This window comes from Macaca nemestrina, chromosome 9, assembly GCF_043159975.1.
Source record: "Macaca nemestrina isolate mMacNem1 chromosome 9, mMacNem.hap1, whole genome shotgun sequence".
NCBI classification, from domain to species: domain Eukaryota; kingdom Metazoa; phylum Chordata; class Mammalia; order Primates; family Cercopithecidae; genus Macaca; species Macaca nemestrina.
Genome location: NC_092133.1, coordinates 94,241,807 through 94,267,757, shown reverse-complemented (window position 1 = coordinate 94,267,757; position 25,951 = coordinate 94,241,807). Strand labels below are relative to the sequence as shown.

Below are 25,951 nucleotides of genomic sequence, written 5' to 3'. Positions count from 1 at the left end.
TAAGGTTTAGAATTATGTACTCAATTACTACAAGAAATCCTGCTAATTACTACATGGAATTATATTAAATCTATAAATCATTTTAACAACAAAACATGTCAGCAATATTGAGCTTTCTGACATAAGCAGGGAGTTCCACTTGTTTAGGTCTTCAATTTCTCTCTGCAGTGGATTGTTTCCAGTGTGGCCTTTCACATCTTTTGCCAGACATAGCTATTAAAAAAAAATTTTTGATACTATTGCAAATAGAACTTTCAAAAGTTTCAATTTCCAACTGATCATTGCTAATATATATAAGTAAAATTCATTTTTACATATTTTTCTCCTGCCACCTAGCTACACTTAATAATTCTAGTCATCTTTTTCCCATATCTTGGGAGACTCCATTAGATTTCCTACACAGATAATCTTATCTTTTGTGAATAAAGACATTTCTACTTCTTTTCCACTCTAGTCTCCTTTCTTTTTCTTCCCTGGTTATACTAGGTAGTATATATTACACTATCAAGTATGAGTGGACATCCTTGTCATGTTCCTGACATTGAAACCATACCGTTTTTCACAATTATATACAATGTCAATTGTACATTTTCTATAGATGACTTTTATCAGATTAAAGAAAGTTATCTTCTATTCTTCATTTGAGAGCTTTAATTAGAAATGGATGCTAAATTTTGTCAAATGTTTTCTCTGCTTATATTGAAATGGTCATATGGGTTTGACTTTTTTCCTATATTTTTCTTTTTACTACAGGGCAGAGATGACTACATAATTGATGGGGCCAGTGGAAAATAAAAATGTGAGGTTACTCAGAATGTATAAAAAGAAGTACAGTAAAAAGTAAAATAAATTATGTTTTTTTCTTTTAATATATTTTATTACTTGTAAAATATAGGTATAATAGTAATACAAAACAACATAAATTTACAATCACAAAAAAGTTTTGTTGTAATAACTTTAAATAATACAATAATTACTAATAGTTTGTTAATATATCTTGACTGATCATAAGATTTTCTGGCACTCTTTTTGCAAATTCATTTATTAAGTCATCAAAATTTATATTTTTAGCAACTTCATTTTCAATATGTAATTGAAAGTAATATATATTCTTGGCAAATGCAAGATAAGTAATTTTTGCTATTTTTTATTTGAGAAGGTTGATTTTTTCAGCTGATGCAATCATTAGGGACCTGTTGGTTCTTTATACGTTGTGGCAATATGGGCTAAATTTCTGATTTCTGATACATTATTGTACAATAAAAGTTAAAAAAATACAAGTTTTGGTAAATATAGACAAAGACTGGAGTAGCAGCTCTCTGAAATTCTTCGTGAATATTAGTTTTGTACAAAACTGAATTCAATTTTACATGTAAATTTATACAATGGCATTTTAATGTTTCCTCTGACATGTCCTACATCTTGTATAAGAAACCAAAAATGGCTTCATGATTTGCATATAATTGGAAACACCTGTTTATGCAGTGTATTGCTGTATTTTCAAATGCAAAAAAAGCCTATTTTTAAAACTGATTTGTTTCAACCAAAATTTTATACGAAAATAATGTTCTCTCCCATCAAATGAAATTCCTATTTCTAAGCCTGTGGATATTTGCTTTGCAATGTTGCAGCAGTTCTTAAGACCAGACAATCTGCACTCCAAAGAATTCTAGTAACTGCCTAGTGTCCCTTAACACAATGTCCACAAGTATGCTTTTATTTTCTAATACTTTACTGACAATGATGACTGCCTGAAAGCTGGAGGTTACTGTCCCAGTACTCAGCCCAGAAAATTAGTATTTCCTAAGAATGTCAGAGGGACAGACTTAGGGGAGAGACAAGCAAGCCAGCCTCACACTATGGGTCCTCCTCTTTGGGGTGCAACTGTTTGTGAGTTTGCTGCTGCTGCAACCAATGCAGACAAAGGTCATTGCCTTAGCCACCTACACACAATTCCAGGACACTCCCAGGCCATACTACACAGACCAACAGCTTAGTAGGGCACTGCCTCTCAAGTATCCTGTCTATTTGCACACATAGTCCAGTGTCCATCAAACTTCACATACAAATCACAAGTTCAAAAATAAAACTGTGAAGAACTTCAGGATGGCAACAGCAGGGCATTAAGCGAAGCACAGGATCCCTTCTTACAAGAGTGCAGCAACATGTGACTGCACGGGTTACCTAACCATGAAGTTGGCTTAGACACAGGGAATTACACTGACTGCTTTTCAAATGATGAAAAAGCCTGCCAGGGATTAACCACATTTGGTCATGAGGTATTAATAACCTTGTTATACACTACTGGTTTCCAATCCCTAGAGTTTTTGAATTTATGTTCATGAAGGACACAGGTCTACAGCTTTCTTTCCTTGCAATGTCTCTGTCTGGTTTTGTTATTAGGGCAATGCTGGACTCAAAGAATGATTTAGGAAGTACTCCCTCTTCTTGAATTTTCTGGAGAAGTCTGTATAGAATTGGTACTATTAATTGTTTGCTGGAATTCACTACTGAAGCATCTGGGGACCTTTGTGGAAAGGTTATCTATTTGTTTTGCAGTAAGCAGTAGTAGCTGTTTATTTGGAGTAAACTGTTCATTTCATCAAAATCGTCAAATTGATAACTTACAGGTATAGTATTCCTTCACTTCCTTCATAATATCTATAGAATTTCAGTGATATATCATTCTTATTTTTGATATTGATAACCTGTTCCACCTAGAAGTTTATCCATTTTATCAATCTTAATGAAACAGCTTTTGATTTCACTGATCTTCTCAATTGTTTTTCTGTTTTCACAGATTAAATTGTTCTCCATTTTGTTTTTTGTTATTTCTTTTCTTCTACTACTATATGGATTTGTCTTCATTTCTACATTCTCAAAGTGCAAGTAGCTGAGACCATTGATTTAGACCTTTCTTCTTATTCAACACAAGTTAATCTTCATAATATGTTTAATATATATTACACATAATACATTATATCCCATATATGAGAGACTTCATATATGCATTTACATATTGTGGAAACTTCATATATGCATTTACAGATAGTGGATATATACGCACATAATACAAGCACACACAATGCTTATTTGTGTTGCATAAGAAAGATCTCAAATTAATGACTTCAGGTGCTTCCACCTTAAAAAGTTAGAAAAAAGTAAATTAAACTCAAAAATAAGTAGAAAAAAGGAGTAAGGATCAAAATGGAAAACAATGAAATCAATGAGTATTATATTTTATATTTCCTATATCTAAATTTCTTACAAGTAAATTTCCCATAAATTGTTTTCATTAACCCAAAGTTCAAAATACTTTCTAATTTCCTCTTCTAACTCTTCTTTGAGGCATCCATTATGTAGAAGTATATTCAGTTTCCAACTATTAGGGAATTTTTAGATACTTCTGTTACTGATTTTTAATTTAACTAAATTTAAACCGCTTATGGTGGGAGAAAATATATGACTTCAATCCTTTTACATTTATTAAGGTTTGTTTTGTAATCAAGAATGTGATTTACCTTTGTAAATATATACATTCATCTGCCCTTGGAAAGAATGTATATTCCACTGTTTTATTTGGGGAGGAGGGTGCAGAAGACATTTTATAAATGTCAAGTTATTTAGGGTTAAGTCTATTATATCTTTGCTCCTTTTTCATTTCCTGTTTTATCAATTATTAAAAGGATGCTAAAACCTCTGATTGTAACTGTGGATCTATTTATCCTTCCACGTCTATCAGATTTTGCTTCAAATATTTTGCAAATCTGTAACTAACCTAAGTTTAGGATTGTTAAATCCTCTTGATAGACTGATCTCTATCAATAAGAAAAAAACTTTATCACTGGTATTCCTGGCTCTGAAAGCTACTTCATCTGGCTGTCAGAGCACTGCAGCCTTGTGAATAATTTTACCATTCTATATCTTTTCCCATTCTTTTTGTTTATCTATTTGTCTCTGAATCTAACATGTTGCCTTTATAGGCAGCATAACTGGATCTTATTTTTATTTATCTTATCCAGAAATCTCCGCCTTTAAATGGGGTGTTTTAGACCATTTATATTTTCTGTGATCAATGTTTATAAAACCTTTAGTCACTGTACTTTTCAGTAATAGTACATATATGAATCTTCCAATAGTATATACTTCCTTTTCATAGCCTTTTTAGGCTGTGATTGTCATATATTTTAAATATGTTATAAACCCCACAATACATTTGATGTTATTTTTGTATAAAGTCAGTATCTTTTAGAGATTTACATAAAGAAAAATATCTTGTATACATATCCAAGTAGTCAACATTTCCTGTTCTTCATCCCCCTGGGTAGATCCAGATTTCCATCAGACATCAGAACACTTCTTGTGGTGCAGGTCTGCTGGAGAGGAAATCTTTCAGCTTTGTTTATCTGGAACGTCCTTATTTCTTCACTGTTTCTTATAGCTATTTTTACCAAGTATACAACTCTACATTGAGTTTTTTTGCTTTTAAAACTAAAATTAATGTTCTACTATTTTCTCTGGTGCCTCATTTAAGGAGAAATCTGCTATCATCCTTACCTCTGTTCCTCCATAAAACATGTCCTTTATCTCTGGCTGCTTTGAGGATTTCATTTTAACACTGATTTAGAGCATTCTGGTTATGATTCATGAGGCTTGGTGTAGTTTTCTTCATGCCTCCTGTGCTCAGGGTTTGATGAGCTTCTTAGATTGGTAGGTTCCCATCACATTTGGAAATTTTTTAATCATTCTTAAAATATTGTTTTCTGTTCTTTTCCCACTTTCCTTTTAGAGACTCCAATTCCATGTGTGTTAGAGACTACTTGAAATTCTCCTAAAGCTCACAGGGGCTTGCTTTTATTTTTTGAGACAGAGTCTCATTCTGTCGCCAGGCTGGAGTGCAGCGGTGCAATCTCGGCTCACTGCAGCCTCCGCCTCCCATGTTCAAGTGATTCTCCTGCCTCAGCCTCCCGAGTAGCTGGGACTACAGGCACCTGCCACCATGCCCAGCTAATTCTTCTATTTTTAGTACAGATGGGGTTTCACCATGTTGGCCAAGATAGTCTCGATCTCTAGACCTCGTGATCGACCCGTCTTGGCCTCCCAAAGTTTGGGATTACAGGCATGAGCCACTGCACCCGGCACAAGGGCTTGCTTATTTTTCAAATATGCTTTTTCTCTGTTTCATTTGGATGGCTTCTATTACTCTGTGTTCAAGTTCACTAAACTTTTTCTTCGGTAATGTTTAAACTGCCATCAGTTTTTGCCCTATGTGTTACTCTTTTTTCAGAAGCGGGGAGACAGGGTCTCACTCCGTCACCCAGGCTGCAGTGCAGAAGTGCAATCTCGGCTCACTGAAACATCCACCTCTCAGGCTCAAGTGATCCTCCCACCTCAGCCTCCCAAGTAGCTAGGAGCACCACAGGCATGTACCACCACACCCAGCTAATTTTTTTGTTGTTGCATTTTTGCTACAGACGAGGTTTCACCATGTTGCCCAGGCTGGTCTCAAACTCCTGAGCTCAGGAGATCCACCTGCCTTGGCCTCCCAAAGTACAGGGATTACAGGTGTGAGACACCAAAGGCTGGCCATGTATTTTTCATTTCAAGCATTATAGTTTTCATTTCATTTCTAGAAATCTGATTTCTATCTTTTCTGTTATACTGAATTCTGATTTGGGTTCTTTTTTTAAATCTTCTGTGTCTCTACTTAAGTTTTAGAACATATAGAACCCAATTATAATACTGTTTTCAATGAACTTGTCAGTTAATTCTACTATCTATGGCAATTCTGAGTCCATTTCAATTTCCTGGTTAGTCTCTTTGAGAAAGCTCATGTTTTCTCATATGTCTGTAAGTCTGGTAATATTTCAACGGATGGAAGACTGAGAGTTTTACTTGGTTGGATGCTGGGTACTTTTGGCTTCCAATAAATATTTTTGTGCTTTGCTCTAGGATGCACTCAAGTCTCTTGGAAACAATGTGACACTTTCAGGTCTTGCTTTTATGATTTGTTAGGCAAATCTGAAGCAGTGCTCAGTTTGGGGAACGTTACTCCTCACCACGGAGAAAAGACCTTTCTGAACACTCTACCCAATACTCTGAATTACGAATTTTTCCACTCTGGCTGGCAGGATCAGTCCTTTTCCAGGCCCTATGTGAGTACTGCGTACTGTTTCCTCTGATTCTTTTCAAAAGTTATTTCACTCATTTCCTCATCTACATGAGCTGATTAGTACTTTGCTGAACATTCATGGAGGCCCCTTTACAGATCTCCAGACCTCTCTCTGTGTGCATCTATCTCTTGCAAGGCAACAGCACCTCTCAATCCCCACAGCTTCAAGTTCTAAGAAAGAACTGCCAAAAGGCCTTGAGCCAGCTTCCTCCACTACCCCAATTAAAATATCCAGCCCAGTCATGGCAGTCTGAGAAGAGTGGAGTACAATGCCCACCTAGCTCATTGAGAACAGATTCCAAAATAAACCAAGAATACCAGAGACTACTGCCCCAACCCAGATCCCTGATCATTAAGTACAGTGTCATCCATCAGAGAAAAGCAAAACACTGCTGTAGCCTCCAGATCCCAAATAATGGAGCAGGACTTTCACCTAGGGCCAGCTGTCAGGACAGGACAGAGAGTTCCAAAACTCTCCTCCAGAAAACTCACTTTGTTCAGAACAGAGTGTGGGTGAGTGCAAGTCTGAGGTCACCCTCAAAAAGGATGGAAATTCAATGATAACCAATTAAGAAGAGGGTGGCAGTTCTATGACAGAAACAAGCTAAACTACAGACCAACTGAAAGTTTACTGGAGAGAGCAAGGAAAAGAGATGGCTAAGAAGAGACATCCAGGGTAATTAGATGTGTTCCTATCTACCAGAGACACTCACACAAATGCATACACAGATTCTCCACAGTAATGATTTTTAAATTTATGTTTTCTAGGAGGTGACTTTCAGAATGGCAACATAAAAAGCAAACTCAAAGCCTCAAAGACAACCCTCTAGAAAGAACCCAAATTTAACAAGAGCAAACTAAGAGCAACATATGGTCCAGGACAGTGTTGAAAACAACAGAGCAGTATGTCAGCAATCAGTAGAGGCTATCAGCAAAGTGTAACACCAACAGAGGCAGACAGGCTAACACAGCCATCACAGAAAGAGACACTCAAAGAGAGCACTGTTAACACCACTGCCATCCTAAAGGCAGTGTGCATTTCCAAGGCAGAGCCCTCTGACAAGCAACATCAGTGAGAACCCAATGGGAGTGAAAAAGCTTCTCTCAAATAGTACAGTCAAGTCACCTAATAAGAAACAACAAGCCTAGAGAGAATAGAAAAACCACTATCTAGAGAAAGCACAAAGTATTCTCTAAAATGTCTATTCTTCAACAAAAAAATTACAAGACATACAAACAAACGGGAGACTGTCACCTATATACAGGAAAAACAGTACGCAATAGCAACTGCCCTTGAGAAGATCTGGATATCAGACTTAGCTGACCTCAAAGCAGCTATTATAAATATGTTCAGGCCAGGCACAGTGGCTCACACCTGTAATCCCAGTACTTTGGGAGGTCGAGGCAGGTAGGTCACCTGAGGTCAGGAGTTCAAGACCAACCTGGCCAACATGGTGAAACCCTGTCTCTACTAAAAATACAAAAATTAGCTGGGTGTGGTGGCAGGCACTTATAATCCCAGTTACTCTGGAGGCTGAGGTAAGACAATGGCTTGAACCTGGGAGGCAGAGGTTGCAGTGAGCTGAGATCATGCCTCTGAACTCCAGCCTGGGAGACAGAGCGAGACCACATCAAAATAAAAAATAAAAATAAAAATGAAAACAAATATGCTCACAAAGAAACACTACTCAGAAAAGGGAGGTATGATGATGCCTCATCAAACAGAAAAATATCAGTAAGAAGACAGAAAAGAATACAATGAAAATTCTGGATTCAAATATTATAACTGCAATGGAAAACTCACTAGAATGACTCACCAAAAGATTGGGCTGGGCGGGGTAGCTCACGCATGTAATCCCAGCACTTTGGGAGGCCGAGGCAGGCAAATCACCTGAGGTCAGGAGTTCGAGACCAGCCTAACCAACATGGTGAAACCCCGTCTCTACTAAAAATACAAAAAAATTGAGCATGGTAGCTCACGTGCCTGTAATCCCAGCTACTCTGGAGGCTGAGGCAAGAGAATTGCTTGAACCCAGGAGGCGGAGGTTATAGTGAGCCAAGATAGTGCCACTGCACTGCAGCCTGGGCAAAAAGGGCAAAACTTCATCTCAAAAAAGAAAAAAATAGAAAAAAAAGGTTGTAGCTGGCAAAATAATCAGTAAACTTGAAGATGGCTCAATAGAGATTAAGTAATCTAAAGAACAGAGAGAAATAAGAGTGATGAAAAATGAAGAAGCCCTCAAAAAAATAAGGAACACCATTAACTACAGCAATATATTCATAACAGAAGTACCAGAAGGAGTGGAGAAATAATCAAGTAGCAGAAAAAATATTCAAACAAATGAATGGCTATGCTCACTTTGTAACACATATACTAAAACTGGAACAATACCAAGAAGATTAGCATAGCAGCTACACAAGAATGACACACAAGTTCGTGAAGTTTTCCATTATTAAAAAAAAAAAAAAAAAAGACGCCAAAAACTTGCAAATCTGTTGACGAAGAGAAAATCTTGAAAGCATCAAGAGAAATACAATTCCTCACATGCAAGGGAATGTCCTAAGATTTACATATGGCTTCTCATCAGAGGCAGTAGAGGCCAGAAGGAGGCAGGATGACATATTCAGTGTACTGAAAAAAAATTTTTTTTGATAACCTGTCCCCTAAAATAGCAGAACTATTTGCAAAACAGAGGGTGAAAATTTAAAATCCTCAAATTAAAAAACAAATAGAAACCAAAAAAACCTGAGAATCCACTGCTAGTAGACTAACCATAAAAGAAAGAAAAGAAGTTCTTTAGGGTGAAAACAAGTGAGTCCAAACACTAGTTCAAATCCACAATTATTGTGGGTAAAGGCAATGATACGAGAGAGTAAAAAAGGCACATTTTTCTTTCTTTTCTTACCCAATTTAATAAGCAAATATGTATAAGTCAATGTTTATAACTGCATTGTTGGACCTATAACATATATAAATGCAATATATTTAACAATAAGGCAGGCCAGGCACGGTGGCTCACGCCAGTAATCCCAACACTTTGGGAGGCTGAAGCAGGAGACCAGTTAAGCCCAGGAGTTCAAGATCAGCTTAGGCAACATACTGAGACCCCATCTCTAAAAAATAAAATTCGTTTAATTAGCCGGGCATAGTGGCACACACATATAGTCTCAGCTACTCAGGAGGCTGAGGTGGGAGTATTGTTTGAGTCCAGGAGGCTGAGGCTGCAATGAGCTGCGATCCTACCACTACACTCTAGCCTCACAATGACTCAGAGAGACTCTGTTTCAAAAATAAATAAATACATTTATAAACAAGGAAACAAATAATAAAGCAAAAAAAAAAAAAAAGAATAAAGCAAAAAAATAAACAGAGTGTCTGGGTGTGGTGGCTCACGCCTATAATCTCAGCACTTTAGGAGGCCCAGGTAGGCAGATCACCTGTGGTCAGGAGTTAAGAGACCAGACTGGCTAACATGGCAAAACCACGTCTCTACTGAAAACACAAAAATTAGCTGGGTGTGTTGGCGCATGCCCGTAATCCCAGCTACTCGGGAGGCTGAGACAGGAGAATCACTTGAACCCAGTAGACGGAGGTTACAGTGAGCCCAGATCATCGAGATGGCGAGACTCCATCTCGGGGAAAAAAAAAAAAGACAGAGGAACAAATCTGTGCTAGAGTAAGGAAATTACCCTAGATGGTAACTCAGAATCCACACAAACAAATGAATTAAAGCAGAAATGATGAATAAAGAGGTTAGTATAACAAACTCTATGAATAGATACTCCCTATCTTTCTTTCAGCTTCTTTAAAAGGCATCAACACATGAACACAGGGAAGGGAACAACACACACTGGGGCCTGTTGAAGGGTTGGGGGCGAGGGGAGGAAACTTAAGAGGATGGGTCAACCACCATGGCACACATATATCTACTCAACAAACCTCCACGTTCTGCACATGTATCACAGAACTTAAAGTTAAAAAAGAAAAAAAAAAAAGACATCAAATGACATAAAGTAACAATTACAGGTTGAGTATCCTTTATCTGACATGCTTGGCATCAAAAGTGTTTCTGACTTTGGATTTTTTCCAAATTTTGGAATGTTTACATTATACTTACTGGTTGAGCTTCCCAAATCCAGAAATCTAAAATCTGAATTACTCCAACAAGCATTTCCTTTGAGCATGCTGAGCATGCTGGCACTCAGTTTCAGATTGTGGAGCATTTGAGATTTTCAGATTTGGGATGCTCAGCCTGTATAACAATATATTGTTGGATTTTAAATATACATGTACTACATATAAAAATAACAAATGGAGAAGATGAAATAGAGCTATGTATAAGTACTGTTTCTGTATTTTACTAGAGTTAAGGTAGTAGAAATCTGAAGTAGATTTTGATAAGGTAAGATTTATTAGGTAAGTTCTAGAGCAACCACTATGTAAATAAATTTTCAAAGGGACACAGTAATTTTAAAAATTAAAACGTTATACTAAAATATATTCATTTCATGTTGTGTACACATAAACATACAGAGTGGAATGAGAGACACTGGAGACTTGGAGGGGTGGGGAGGAGGGTGAAGGATAAGAAATTACTTGATGGCTGCAATGTATACTATTCTGTTGATGGCCACACTAAAAGCCCAGACTTCACCTCTATGTGACATGTCTGGGTAACAAAACTGCACTTGTACTCTCAAAACCTATAAAAATAATAAAATAAAATATACTCATGTCATGTAAAAGAAAGTAGAAGTAAAAGGAATTAAGTATCAAAAAAGTACAAGACCGAAAACAAAAATGGCAGAAGTAAATCCAACTACAGATGCTCCTTGACTTACAATCAAGTTACATCCTGATAATAGTCAAATTAGTTGAAAATACTGTTTTTCCACTTAAAATGGGAATACATTCTAGTAAAGTTAGAAAAAATATAAGTTGAACCTTCGTAAATACTGAACATACAAAGGGGTTTCAACCCAATAAACTCATTGAAAAGTTAAAAAAAATCATAAGTCAAACCACTGTAAGTCAGGAACCATCTGTATAGCAATAACAACAGGAAAAAGGGAATGATTTGAAAATCCAATCAAAAAGTAATAATTCTCAGGTTGTCGAAAGTGTGAAAATCCAAACATGTGCTGTCTATAAGAGACTGAAAATTTGAAAACAGAAAAAGATATATCAGGCACATGGCACCTATAAGGCTGGAGTAGCTATCCTAATATCACACAAAATACACTTCAATACAAAAATTTTACTAGGGATAAAGAGGGGAATTTTATTAATATAACAATAAAAAGGTCAATCAATAAAGAAGACATAACAATTCTAAGCATATGTACTACTAACAGAGCCTCAAAGCATGTGTAGCAAAAACTGACAGAATTAAAAGAAAAAATACACAAGTCTACGATACTAACTGCAAACTGTAATACCCCATTTTCAATAATAGTTAGGACAACTGGGCACAGTATAAACACGGAAACAGAAAATATAGACGACACTCTAAAGCAAACCAGATCTATGAGATGTAGACAGAACATTCCACTCAAAAACAATGGAATAAAGTATTCTTCAAAAGTACACATGAAACATTCCGCAGAATAAATTTAAAACGATTCTCTGACCACAGTGGAAATTACAAATCAGTAAGACAAAGGAATTGTGAGACTGCACAAATGTGCACAAATTATATAACACATTCCAAAGTTAAAAAAAAAAAAAAGAGTCAAGCAATAAGAAGGGAAATTTTAAAAAATGCTTTGAGATAAAAATGAAGACATACTCAAGCTTATGGAACACAGATAAAGTAATGCTTAGAGAGAGATTTGTATCTGTAATAACCATATTAAAAAAGATCTCAAATCAATAATTTTCCACCTTAAAACACTGGATAGGAGCAGCAATACAAACCCAAAGCAAGCAGAAGGCAGGAAAGCATAAAGATTATAGAGTAAAAATTAATGAATTAGAGAACAGAAAAACAATAGCTGATTCCTGGAAAAGATCAACAAAATATACAAACCTCTAACTAGACTGACATTGAAAAAAAAAAAAAAAAGAAGATTCAGATTACTAAACGTAGAGATTAACGATGTATTTATTACTAGTACTCTTACAGAACTAAAAATAATTACAAAGAATGATAGGAACAATGTATGCCAACAAATTAACTTCAACAAAATGGAAATATCCATAAAACAAAAACGACTAAAACCAACTCAAGAAGAAAAAGAAAAATCTGAAATGACCTATGCAAGTAAAAAGAGTGAAGTTGTAAATTTAAAACTCCCCATTACAGGTGGGATGCAGTGGCTCATGCCTGTAATCCTACCACTTTGGGAGGCCAAGGCAGGCGGATCACTTGAACTCAGGAGTTTGAGACCAGTCCAGGCAACATGGTGAAACCCCATCTCTCCAAAAAAACATACAAAAATTTAGCTGGGTGTGGTGGCATATGCCTGTAGTCCCAGCTACTTGGGAGGCTGAGGTGGGAAAATTGCCTGAGCCTGGGAAGTCAGGCTGCAGTGAGCCATGACTGCACCACTGTACTGCAGCCTGGGCAATATAGTGAGACCCTGTCTCAAGACAAAATACAGACAAGAAAACTTCCCAGTACAAAAACAAAAACAAAACACAGATCCATATGGGTTCAATGGAGAATTTTATCAAACATTTAAAAAGAATTATCAATTACTCAAAAACTCCAAAAAAAGAAGAAGAAACACTTGCCAGCTCATTCTATGATCCCAATACTACACTGGTACCAAAATCAGACATGAAAAAAACTACAGATCCATGTGTCATGATTACAGACCTATAAATCCTCAACAAAATACTAGCAAATTTCGTATAATAGTATATAAAAAGGATTACATACAGTGATCAAGTGGGATTTATCCTAGTAATGAAAGTTTGGTTTATCATTTGAAAGTCAATTAATACACATTAAGTAGAAAAGAAACAATAACCACGTGATCATCTCGGTATCGAGAAAAAGCATTTAACCCAAACCAATGCCCATCTTCTCTATAAAAACTATCAGCAAACCAGGAATAGAGTTAAACTTCCTCAGCCTGATTAAAGGCATCTACAAAAAGTCCACCACTAACATCACACTAAATAATGAAAGGTACAATGATTTTACTCTAAGAACAAAAAAAAGACAAGAATGTCCTCTTGCTGGTTACACATCACACAGGAGATTCTAGTCAAGAAAAGCAAGGGGAATGGGAATTCGGATTGAAAAAAAAAAAAAGTGAAACTATCTGTATTTGCAGTTGACTCCTCGTGCATATAGAAAATCTTAAAGAATCTACTAAAACAATATTAAAACTAATAAAAGAGTTCAACAATGTTGCAGGGTGCAAGTTCACTAACAACAAACAAATCATAAATGAAATTTTAAACAGAATTCTGGCGGGGCATAATGGCTCAAGCCTGTAATCCCAGCACTTTGGGATGCCGAGGTGGGTGGATCACCTGACGTCAGGTGGTTGAGACCAGCCTGGCCAACATGGTGAAACCCCATCTCTACTAAAAATACAAAAAAAGTTAGCCAGGCATGGTGGCATGTGCCTATAGTCCCAGCTACTTGGGAGGATGAGACAGCAGAATCGCTTGAATCCCAGAAGCAGAGGTTACAGTGAGCCGAGATAGTGACAATGAACTCCACCCTGGGCAATAAGAGCAAAACACTGTCTCAAAAAACAAACAAACAAACAAACAAACAAATAAATTCCATTTACAATAGCATCAAAAAGAATAAAATACTTATAACTGTAATCAAAGAAATACAGAGCTTATAGTCTGAAAACCACAAAACAATGATGGAAGAAATTAAAGACAGTCTAAGTAAATGGAAAGGCACTGAATAGTGTTCATACGGTTAAGATGGCAATAACTGCCAAATTAATATCTAAATTCAACACAATCCCTACCAAAATCCCATCTGCCTTTTTGAAGAAACTAACAAGCTGGTCTAAAATTTCATGTGGAAATTTAGGGAACTGAATATAATCACAACTACCTTAAAAAAAAAAATAGAAAGTTAGAAGACATACACTTCTCAATTTGAAAATTTGCTACAAAATTACAATAATCAAGATGGTATGATACTGGCATAGAGGTAAATGTGAAATAAAATTGAGAATTCATAAATAAACACTACTATATATTATGTTCAGTTAGTTTTCAACAATGATGCCAAGACAAGACAATTTAATGTTGAAAAATCACCTTTTCGGCTGGGCGTGGTAGCTCATGCCTGAATCCTAGCATGTTGGGAGGCTGAGGCGGGCAGATCACAAGGTCAGGAGTTTGAGACCAGCCTGGCCAATATGGTGAAACTCCATCTCTACTAAAAATACAAAAAAATTGGCCAAGCGTGGTGGTGCATGCCTGTAATCCCAGCTACTCAGGAGGCAGAGGCAGGAGAATTGCTTGAACCTAGAGGACGGAGGTTGCAGTGAGCCAAGATCACGCCACTGTACTCTAGCCTGGGCAACAGAGTGACATTTTGTCTCAAAAAAAAAAAAAGAAAAAAGAAAAATCACCTTTTCAAGACATGATGCTGAGACAACTGAATATTTGTATGCAAAACAATCAAAATTATTCCTTTCCTCACACCATATACAAAAATTAATTGAAAATGGATCACAGGTCTACATTTAAAAGCCATTACTTAAAGAAAATACAGGAGTGGATCTTCATGCCCTGGGGACAGACAAAGCCCTTTTAGATAACATACCAAAAATACAAGCAACAGAAGAAAAAACAAATTAGACTTCATGGAATGAAAACTTATTTTTCTATCAAGTACAAAGACAATAAAATGACAACCCACAAATGGGAGAAAAACATTGGCTAATAACATATGTAATTAGCGACTGGTACACAGAGTATGTAAAAAACTCTTACAAATCAACAATAAAAGGACAAATAACACGACTACATAAAGAAAAAAGGAACCGATTTTTCTATATTAAGCTTCTATCCTTCAACTTTGCTATAAAGACTTAATAGTTTTGGGAGTTCTTTAGAATTTCCTCCTTAGGCAATCATGGCGGCATGAACAAAGTTAGTTTTATTTCTTCCTTGTCCATCTGTATGCCTCTTATTTTGTTGTCTTATGGCATTACCTACAATTTCCAATGAGATGTTGAGTAAGAGTAAGGAAACGGGACATCTTGTTTCCTTATCTTAGGGAGAAAGTACCCAGTGTCTCACCATTATGATCTTAGTAATAATTTTTTTGTAGATTTTTTTTTTATTCAGTTGAGGAAGTTCCTCTCTATTCCTATTGTGTTCAGTTTTATCGTGAATGGGTGTTGGATTTTATCAAATGCTTCTTGTCCATCAATTGACATGATATGGTTTTCTTCTGTAGCCTGTTGATGTGGCAGGTTACATAAATTGATTTTTTTGTTTGTTTGTTTGAGACAGTCTTGCTCTGTTGACCAAGCTGAAATGCAGTGGTGCAATCTCAGCTCACTGCCACCTCTGCATTCCAGGTTCTAAGCAATTCTGCCTCAGCCTTCAGAGGAGCTGGGAATACAGGCACACTCTACCACGCCCAACTTATTTGGTATTTTTAGTAGAGACAGGGTTTTACCACATTGGCCAGGCTGGTCTCCAACTCCTCACGTCAGGTGATCAATCCGCCTCAGCATCCCAAAGTGCTGGGATTACAGGCGTAAGCCACTGTACCTGGCCACATTAATTGATTTTCAAACTGTGGTCAGCCTTGAGTGGTCATGGCATCAAATTATTTTTATACAATGTTGTATACTATTTGGATTTTTGCATCTATATTCATAAGGGATATTAGCGTGTGGTTTTTCTTCTTTGCAAGGTCTTCATATGCTTTTAGGATAAGAGAAAAAACAACCTTTTAAAAAAGTATTAGGAAGATTCCCTTTGCATCTCTTTTCTGAAAGACACTGTGGGGAACTGGTATATTTCTTCCTTAAATGTTGCACAGAAATCACCAATGAAACCAAAAAAGTCTGAAAATTTATTTTCTTTCTTTCTTTTCTTCCTTTTCTGAAAGCTTTATGGATTCAATTTATTTTACTGATATTGGTCTGTGTGAATGGTTTATTTATTCTATGTAAGTCTTGGTAGTTCGTGTATTTCAAGGAATTACCCATTTCACCTAAGTCATGGGTTCAGGAGAAGCCAGGAATAAAGGCATCCTGTACCAAAACTATCTAATTGCATTACAAACGCAAAAAAATAGTATCAATGAAGGAACCCCTTCAATGCAGGAGGAAGTCTTGACCTTAATTACTTCGGAAAGAGATAGAAGTCTGTGAGACTAAAGGCAAATCTGCACATAAGTATTGTATTTTAGTTGACAAAATTTTAAAATTATTTTCCACGTGGGTATGATTAACAATTCTGACAGTGCTATACACGTATACAGGGAAAGAATAATGACAGTAAATGGAATGCCAGGCATAGTGGCTCACATCTTTAATCCCAGCACTTTGGGAGGCCGAAGTAGGTGAATTACCTAAGATCAGGAGTCCTAGACCAGCCTGTCAAACATGGCAAAATTCCATCTCTACTAAAAACACAAAAATTGGCTGGGCATGGTGGTAAGCACCTGTAGCCCCAGCCACTTCGGAAGCGGAAGCAGGAGAAATACTTGAACTCAGGAGGTGGAGGTTGCCGTGAGCTGAGATCACACCACTGCACTCCAACCTGGGTGACAGAGTGAGACTCCACCTCAAAAAAAAAAAAAAAGAAAGAAAGTAAATGGATGATGGATGGTTAGAGCCAGATTTCTTACTGTTGGATATGGTAATTTACAGTGAAGCAAGGGAAGAAAGTTAGAATGATCCATGTGGTAACGAAGAGTTGAAGGTATAAGTATAAACACATGTTTAGCTTAAGAGAGATACAGATGGTTACATGTAGAACTATTTATAAGTAAGTATATTACATGGATTATACATATGCATATTTCCCTGTTCTGTCAGCTGAGATGGCCACACCCTAGCACACCATTAGCCCCTATCTTGGTTTCTAACACCATTCTCAAATAATAGGAACCAGGGTTACATGAAGAAATGGTGGCTGATTTCAGAAAGGGAATATATAAGATGAGCCTGGACCATCTTGTAGTGAAAGAAAGAAAATGCTCTAAAAAACAACAGCAACAAAATTCATAAATCTCCACTTCTTAAGTGTGAGTTGTGCAGAGTAACATTGTTCCAATGTGTACAATATGGAAAATAGGAAAAAGATGTAACTTTATAGCGGACAAACTGTATGTTTGCCGAGATATTTAAGGCCAACATCAAAAGTCATAAAACATGGTGACAGTATGCATGCTTGATATGTGACAAAAAAGGTACTTTACCACTGTGGCCTTTTTCCCCAAAACCTATAATCCCAGTCTTATCTTGAGAGAAACATAAGACATTCCAATAAACGGGATTTATATATACCTCACCAGGACTCCTCCAAACTGTCAAGGTCATCCAAAACAAGGAAAGTCTGGGAAACCACCATAGCCAAGAGGAGCCTAAAGAGACATAACAACTAAATGTAATATGGTGCCCTGGAAAGGATCCTGGAACAAAGAAGGACATTAGGTAAAAATCAGCAGACCCTAAATAAAAATACAGACTTTAGTCAATAATCATGTACCAATGTTGTTTCAACAGCTGTTGCAAACGTACCATCCTAATATATTAGTAACAGCAGAAACTGGGTAAATGGCAATTCTCTCTACTATCTCCCCAATTTTTCTGTAAGTCATGAAATAAAGTAAATGTTTTAAATAGACAAAGGAGATACATAAATAGCCAACAAGTATGTAAAAAGATGTTCAACATCAGGCCGGGAGCAGCGGCTCACACCTGTAATCCCAGCACTTTGGGAGGCCAAGGCAGGTGGATCACGAGGTCAGGAGTTCAAAACCAGCCTGGCCAACATGGTGAAACCCCATCTCTCCCAAAAATACAAAAATTAGCTGGGCGTGATGGTGGGCACCTGTAATCCCAGCTACTCAGGAGGCTGAGGCAGAGAACTGCTTGAACCCAGGAGACAGAGGTTGCAGTGAGCCGAGATTGCACCACTACACTCCAGCCTGGGCGACACAGCGAGACTCCATCTCAAAAAGAAAAAAAAAAAAAAAAAGATGTTCAACATCATTAGCCATTGAGAAATGCAAAAAACCACAATGAGATACTTCTTTACAACTACTGGATTGGTATAATAAATAATAATAATAATATTAATATAAAGTGTTGGCAAACTGGAGAAACTGGAAAATTCATGTATTGCTGGCAGGATTGTAAAGTATTGTGGCTGCTATGAGAAACAATCGTGTAGTTTCCAAGAAAGCTAAACACAGAGATACCGTATAACCAGCACTCTACTTCTAGGTATATATCTGAAATGAATGAAAATACATGTCCATGTGAAAACATATACATGAACAATTACAGCAGAATTATTCATAATAGTCAAAAAGTAGAACTAAAACCAAATGTCCATCCACTGACAAATGGATACATAAAATGTAGTATATCCATACACCATGTTATATGGCCATAAAAAACAAGTGAAATACTGATACATGCTACAACATGGATGAACCTTGAATATGTTATGCTAAGACAAAGAAGCCAGGCAGAAAAGGTCACAGACAGTTCCATTTTTATGAAACATCCAGATTAGGCAAATCCACAAAGACAGAAAATTCAATTTTGGTTGCCAAGGGCTACAGGAAAGGGGAAAGAGAAAGTAATTGCTAATGGATATTGGCTTTGTTTCAGGGATGATGACAATGTTCTAAGAAACACTGTCAGCTGGGCGTGGTGCCTCACGCCTATAAGCCCAGCACTTTGGGAGGGCTATGCAGGCAGATCACTTGAGGTCAGGAGTTCCACACCAGCCTGGCCAACATGGTGAAACCCCATCTCTACTAAAAATACAAACAATTAGCTGGGCATAGTGCTGCATGCCTGCAATCCCAGCTATTCGGGAGGCTGAGGCAGGAGAATTGCTTGAACCCAGGAGGTGGAAGTTGCTGTGAGCCGAGATCGCACCACTGCACTCCAGCCTGAGCGACAGAGTAAGATTCTGTCTCAAAAAAACAGTTGTCGCCCAGGTGTGGTGGCTCACGCCTGTAATCTCAGCACTTTGGGAGGCTGAGGTGCATGGATAACCTGAGGTCAGGAGTTTGAGACCAGCCTGGCCGACATGGTGAAAATATAAAATCAGCTGGGTGTGGTGGCATGTGCGTGTAATCCCAGCTACTCAGGAGGCTGTCTAATCCCAGCTACTCAGGAGGCTGAGGCAGGAGAAATGGCTTAAACCTGGGAGGCAGAGGTTGCAGTGAGCTGAGACCACGCCACTGCACTCCAGCCTGGGCAACAAAGCAAGACTCCATCTCAAAAAAAGTTAAAAAAAAATTGTCAGGAAGTTTGCATAATCCTGCAAATACCCTAACAATGATTGATTTATACACGTAAAACTGGTGGAGTACAGTATGTGATTATATCTCATATAATTCTCAAAAAAATTGTTTCTTATATACTTGTTTCGTGGTGTGTAAATAACACACAACTGATATTATGCATTGTTCTTACAGCCAACCACTTCACTAAACTAACTGATTTTAGTAATTTAAATCACTTCTGTGTAACATTTACTTTTGCTTGTGTGTAACATTTACTTTTGCTTGTAAAGATAATCAAATCGTCTGCACACAAAATGAGAATTTGACTTCCCAACCTTTATATTATTTTTTTCTTGTCTGTGTAATGGACAGTAGATCCTATATGAGATTCAGTAAAACTGCTGATAGAAGAGATCCAGCATCTCTCATGTAGAAAGTGTGCTGTGATTTTTCAACAAATAGTGTACAAAATGTTTTTGGCCATTACCTTTATTTTATTTTATTTTACTTTTTGAGATGGAGTCTTGCTCTGTCGCCAGGATAGAGCACAGCGGTGCTATCTCGGCTCACTGCAACCTCCATCTCCAGGGTTCAAGCAATTCTCCTGCCTCAGCCTCCCGAGTAGCTGGAACTACAGGCGCGTACCATCACGCCCGGCTAAATTTTTTGTATTTTAGCAGAGACGGGGTTTCACCATGTTGGCCAGGATGGTCTCCATCTCCTTACCTCGTGATCTGCCCACGTCAGCCTCCCAAAGTGGTGGGATTACAGGCGTGAGCCACCACACCCAGCCTATTACCTTTATTAAAGATTAAGAAGCTGAATTATTTATAGTTGGTAGGCAATTTACGAAACTTTTTATTTGAAGACAATTCTTTTTTATTTTTGAGGCAAGGTCTCACTGTGTCACCCAGGCTGGCGTGAAATGGTGTCATCACAGCTTACTGCAGCCTTGACCTCCTGGGCTCAAGCGATCCTCCCACCTGAGCCTCCCAGGTAGCTGGGACCACAGGCACACACCACCACACCTGGCTAATGTCTTTACTTTTTGTAGAGATGGGGTTTCACCATGTTGCCCAGGTTGGTCTCAAACTCCGGAGTTCAAGTGATCCACCCACCTTGGCCTCCCAAAGTGCTGAAATTACAGGCATGTGCCACCGCACCCAGCCTGGACACAATTCTTAAATTGATATGCAGCTCGAAGAAATAATGAGAAGATTCTGTATATCCCTCACACAGTTTTCTCCATGGTAACAATTTGCAGAACTACAGTTCAATATCAGCCAAGAACTGACATTAATTCATTCAATCAACTTTATTCAGACTTCGCAAGTTTCACATGCATTAGATGTATATATCTAGTTCTATAAATTTTGCCACACGTATAGATTTTTGTGAAAATCACAACATTGGTGATACAGAACAGTCCCATCACAAGGATCCCACACATGGTAGCTACAGCTATCTCCCACCCTCTCTGCCTTCCTAACACTGGCAACCACGAATCTCTTCTCCATCTCTATGCTGTCATTCAAAACTGTTACACAAATAAAATCATGAGGTATTATGATAAACAGCCTAACTGCATTTGTGATAATTGGTTGCTAATAGATTTCAAATCCCACCCATCTCCCCTATTACCCTACATTTGGGCAAGCCAATAAAAAAGCCTAGGTGGTCCCTCCGTCAACGCCAGTAGGAAACTCAAACCAAACAAACTCCATCCTTTCTGTGTGCGCTCACCCCACCCCAAATTCCTAATGACAAGCAGCCATTCTTTCTCCCTTCTTTTTCAATCCACATTTAGACCTGCTTAGGAGCCTTCTCTGGTCTCCCTAGAAACCTGTCTCTATAAGTGATAAACTTTATTATACTCTTGATATCATTACCAGTTTTGATATCTAAACCAAACGTGGGGGGTAGGAGGGTTCATCCCAACTCTATGGGATGGACCAGAACAAATATGTAAATTTTTGAGATTGGGTTTTTTTAAAACTCAGCTTAATCTCTTGAGATTCATCCATAAGGTTACATGTATTGGTCATTCATTCCATTTTAATACCAGGTAATACTTCATGGTATGGACACACCACACATTATTTATCATTCAAAAACATCTGGATTATTCAGGTTTGGGCTATTACCCATAAAACTGCTATGAAATTTTTTTGATGGAACATAAGTTTTTATTTCTCAAGGATAAATGTCTAACAGTGCAACTAGTGGTTCACATGCTAAGTTTGTTTTTAGTTTTAAATGGAACTGACAAAACTGTTTTCTAGAATGACTGTAGCATTTTACATACCATCAAAAATGTACGAACAATTCAATTTCTCTAAATCTTCACCAGCACTTGTATTATCACTTTTATAAGGCAGGTCAAATAAGAGCATGATAAAAACATCTCTCATTATGACAAGTCTGGCTATAAACCTCTTTGCATTTATCCTCCTATGAGTTTGTTGAGCTTCTTGGATGAATATATTAGTGTTCTTCAACAAAATGTGGGTGTTTCTGCGAATTCTTCAAAAAACTTTTCTTTCCCTTTCCGTTCTCTCATATTGATACTCCCATTTGTATATGCTGGTGCAACTAATGATATCTATTTCCTAAGGTTTTGTTCATTTTTCATTATTTTACTGGCTTTTCCTCAAATTACACAATATACATTGATCTGCACCAAACAATCCGGTTTCTGCCAATTTAAATGGCAGTTATTACTGTGTTGCCTGTTGATAGTCCCGTGCATGGGTCACATTTTTCCTATTTCTTTGCATATCTCATTTTGTTGTTGTTCTTGAACGGACAACAGGTCCACTCAGTTAACAATGTTGAGTGACATAATCAAATGGTGGAGTACACAGCTCCAACCTGTCTCCCCACAGAAACACCAAAAACCAAGAACTACAAAAACCAACCTTGTTAGAACTCTGGAAGACAATTAAAGGTTTACAGTAACCAAGTGAATGCTAAATCAGGAAAAAGGCAACCTCAAATGGTGGCAAAGTTTTGTGGCATTTTTACTTTACAAGAGAGCCTCATTAATATTATGAGCTGATATCTCCTCAGAGATCAATTAAAGCCCTGAAGACAGATGGATGACATATATAAATTGCTGAAAGAAAACAACTATCATCTGAGAATTCTCTAGCTAGTAAAACTATCCTTCAAAATGAAAGAGAAATGAAGATAATCCCAGATCAACAAATGCTGAGAGTTTGATGTTACTAGGCCTGCTATACAGGAAACACTAAAGGGAGTCTTTCAAGATGAAATAAAAAGAAATTAGATTCAAATCTGGATGAAAAAATAAAGATTTCCAATAAGGTTAACTATATAGAAAAATATAAAAGCCAGAGTCATTGTATGTTTGCTTTGTAACTCCATTTTTTTTACTTCCTGCAGGACTTAAAAGATAAATGGATAAGAACTAAATACAAATTTACATTATGGGCACATAATGTATAAAGACATAATCTGTGACAACAACATAAAGGGGATGAGAAAGGTGTTAGGTAGAAGCAAGTTTTTCATATGATATTGAAGTTACAAGGGAATCAATTTAAACTAGATTGTCACGAACATGAAAGTAATCCCCATGGTTAATTACAAAGACAATATCTAAAAAATATACACAGAAGGAAATGAGAAGGGAATAAATATAAAAATCAGGCCAGGCATGGTCTCATGCCTGTAATCCCAGCACTTTGGAAGGCCGAGAGGGGTGGATCACATGAGCCCAGGAGTTCAAGACAAGCCTGGCCAACATGGCAAAACTCCATCTCTACTAAAGACACAAATATTAGCTGGGTGTGGTAGCACGTGCCTGTAGTCCCAGCTATTTGGAAGGCTGAGGCATGAGAATTGCTTGAACCCAGGAGGAGGAGGCTGCAGTGAGCCAAGATCATAACAATGCACTCCGGCCTGGGCAACAGAGCAAGACTTTGGTCTTGGAAAAAAAAAAAAAAATGAAACATAAAGAAGGTAGTAATAAAGGGAATATGGGACCAAAAAAGGTATATAACATACAGAAAAGAAAAATGCAATATGGCAGAAGTGCTTCCTTGTCAGTGATTACTTTAAATAATTGACTGAACTCACCAATCAGAAGGCAGAGACTGGCAGAATGGCTTTGATTTGATTTTTTTTTTTTTTTTAAAGACAGGGTCTTGTTCTGTCACCCAGGCTGGAGTGCAGTGGCACAAACATGACTTACTGCAGCCTTGACTTCCTGAGCTCAAGGGATTCTCCTGCCTCAGCCTCCCAAGCAGCTGGAACCACAAGTGCACACCACCACACCCAACCTTTTTTTTTTTTTTTTTTTTTTTTTTTTTAAATAGAAACAGAGTCTCACTTTGTAGACCAGGCTGGCCTCCAACCCCTGGTCTCAAGAGATTCTCCCAAAGTGCTGGGATTACAGCTGTGAACCACCTAGCTTCAGAACAGATTTTTTAAAAACATGATCAAACTACATGTTGTCCAAAACAAACTGACTTTAGATCCAAAGACACAAATAAATTAAAACTGAAAGGCTGATAAAAGATATTCCAAGAAAATAGCCACCAAAAGAGAACTGGGGTGGCTATACTAATTACACCCAAAACTGATTAAGTCATAAGCTGTTACAAGAGACAAGGAAGGATACTTTATAGGATATAAAAATTGTAACTACATATGTACCAAGCAGCATCTTGAAATATGTAAAGCAAACACTAACAGAATGCAAGGGAGAAACTGACAGTTCTTACAGTTAATAGTTTTAGACTGAGGCTGGGCATAGCAGATAGCACCTGTAATCCCTGAGGTTTGGGAGGCCAAGTTGGATCACTTGATGCCAGGAGTCCAAGACCAGCATGAGCAACATAGTGAGACCCCGTTTCCACCAAAAAAAAAAAAAAAAAAAAAAAAGATTGCTGGGCATAGTGGGCATGGTGGTGTACAGCTGTAGTCCCCTCAGGAGGCTGAGTGGGGAGGATCACTTAAGCCTGGGAGTTCAAGGCTGCAGTGAGCCATAATTGTACCACTGCACTCCAGCCTGGGCGGCAGAGTGAGACTCTGTCTCTTAAAAAAAAAAAAAAATACAAATGCAAATGAATAAAATGAATGAATGATACATATGAATACAGATACAAAGCTACACACACACACACACACACACAAATACTAGTAAAATATATTTAATGGTATATTAAGAGGACTATACACCATGACCAAGTGAGCAAGGGGGATTTATCCTGGAAATGCTTGTGTGGTTCAACATAAGAAAATCAATGTTTAAAAAAAAAAAAACAAAAAGAAAGAAAGAAAGAAAATCAATGCAATATACTTCATTAATAAAACAAGTAAAAAAAAGGACATGATCATCGCAGTTGATGCAGGAAAGGCAGTTGACAAAATCCAGCCCCCTTTCAGGATAAATACATTCAGAAAACACAAAACAGAATAGAACTTCTTCAACATGACAAAGGGCATTTATGGAAAATTCACAGCTTGGCCCGGCGCGGTGGCTCACGCCTGTAATCCCAGCACTTTGGGAGGTTGAGGCGGGTGGATCACTTGAGGTCAGGAGATCGAGACCATCCTGGCTAACATGGTGAAACCCCGTCTCTACTAAAAACATAAAAAATTAGCTGGCCGGGCGCGGTGGCTCAAGCCTGTAATCCCAGCACTCTGGGAGGCCGAGGCGGGCGGATCACGAGGTCAGGAGATCGAGACCATCCTGGCTAACACGGTGAAACCCCGTCTCTACTAAAAAAAATACAAAAAACTAGCCGGGCGAGGTGGCAGGCGCCTGTAGTCCCAGCTATTCGGGAGGCTGAGGCAGGAGAATGGCGTAAACCCGGGAGGCGGAGCTTGCAGTAAGCTGAGATCCGGCCACTGCACTCCAGCCCGGGCGACAGAGCGAGACTCCGTCTCAAAAAAAAAAAAAAAATTAGCTGGGCGTGGTGGCAGGCACCTGTAGTCCCAGCTACTCGGGAGGCTGAGGCAGGAGAAAGGTGTGAACCTGGGAGACGGAGCTTGCAGTGAGTTGAGATCGCGCCACTGCATTCCAGCCTGGGCAAAAGAGCGAGACTCCGTCTCAAAAAAAAAAAACGAAAATTCACAGCTTTACATCATATTCACTGATGAAAGAAAGCTTTCCTCTTAACATCAGGAAGACAAAAATACCCACTTCTGCCAGTGCTATTTAACACTGCAGTAGATGTTCCAGCCAAGCAAGAAAAAGAAAGGCATCCATTGCAAAGGAAGATGTAAAACTATGTCTACTCACAGGTGATATAATCCTAAAGATAGATTATAAAGAATCTACAAGAAAGATACTATAGCTAATGAATGAATTCTGCAAAGTTGCAGGATA

The 25,951-nt window shown here is 37.9% G+C and overlaps 1 protein-coding gene and 1 non-coding gene across 2 annotated transcripts in view; one reads left to right on the top strand and one right to left on the bottom strand.

Annotated features, from left to right (window-relative positions):
- The window catches only part of LOC105499835 (zinc finger protein 33B), a 49,329-nt gene that overhangs the window by 7,445 nt on the left and 15,933 nt on the right, over positions 1 to 25,951 (bottom strand).
- Positions 8,524 to 8,629, top strand: LOC112423331 (U6 spliceosomal RNA). Its single transcript, XR_003013783.2, has one exon. It is a non-coding gene; the product is annotated as a U6 spliceosomal RNA (small nuclear RNA).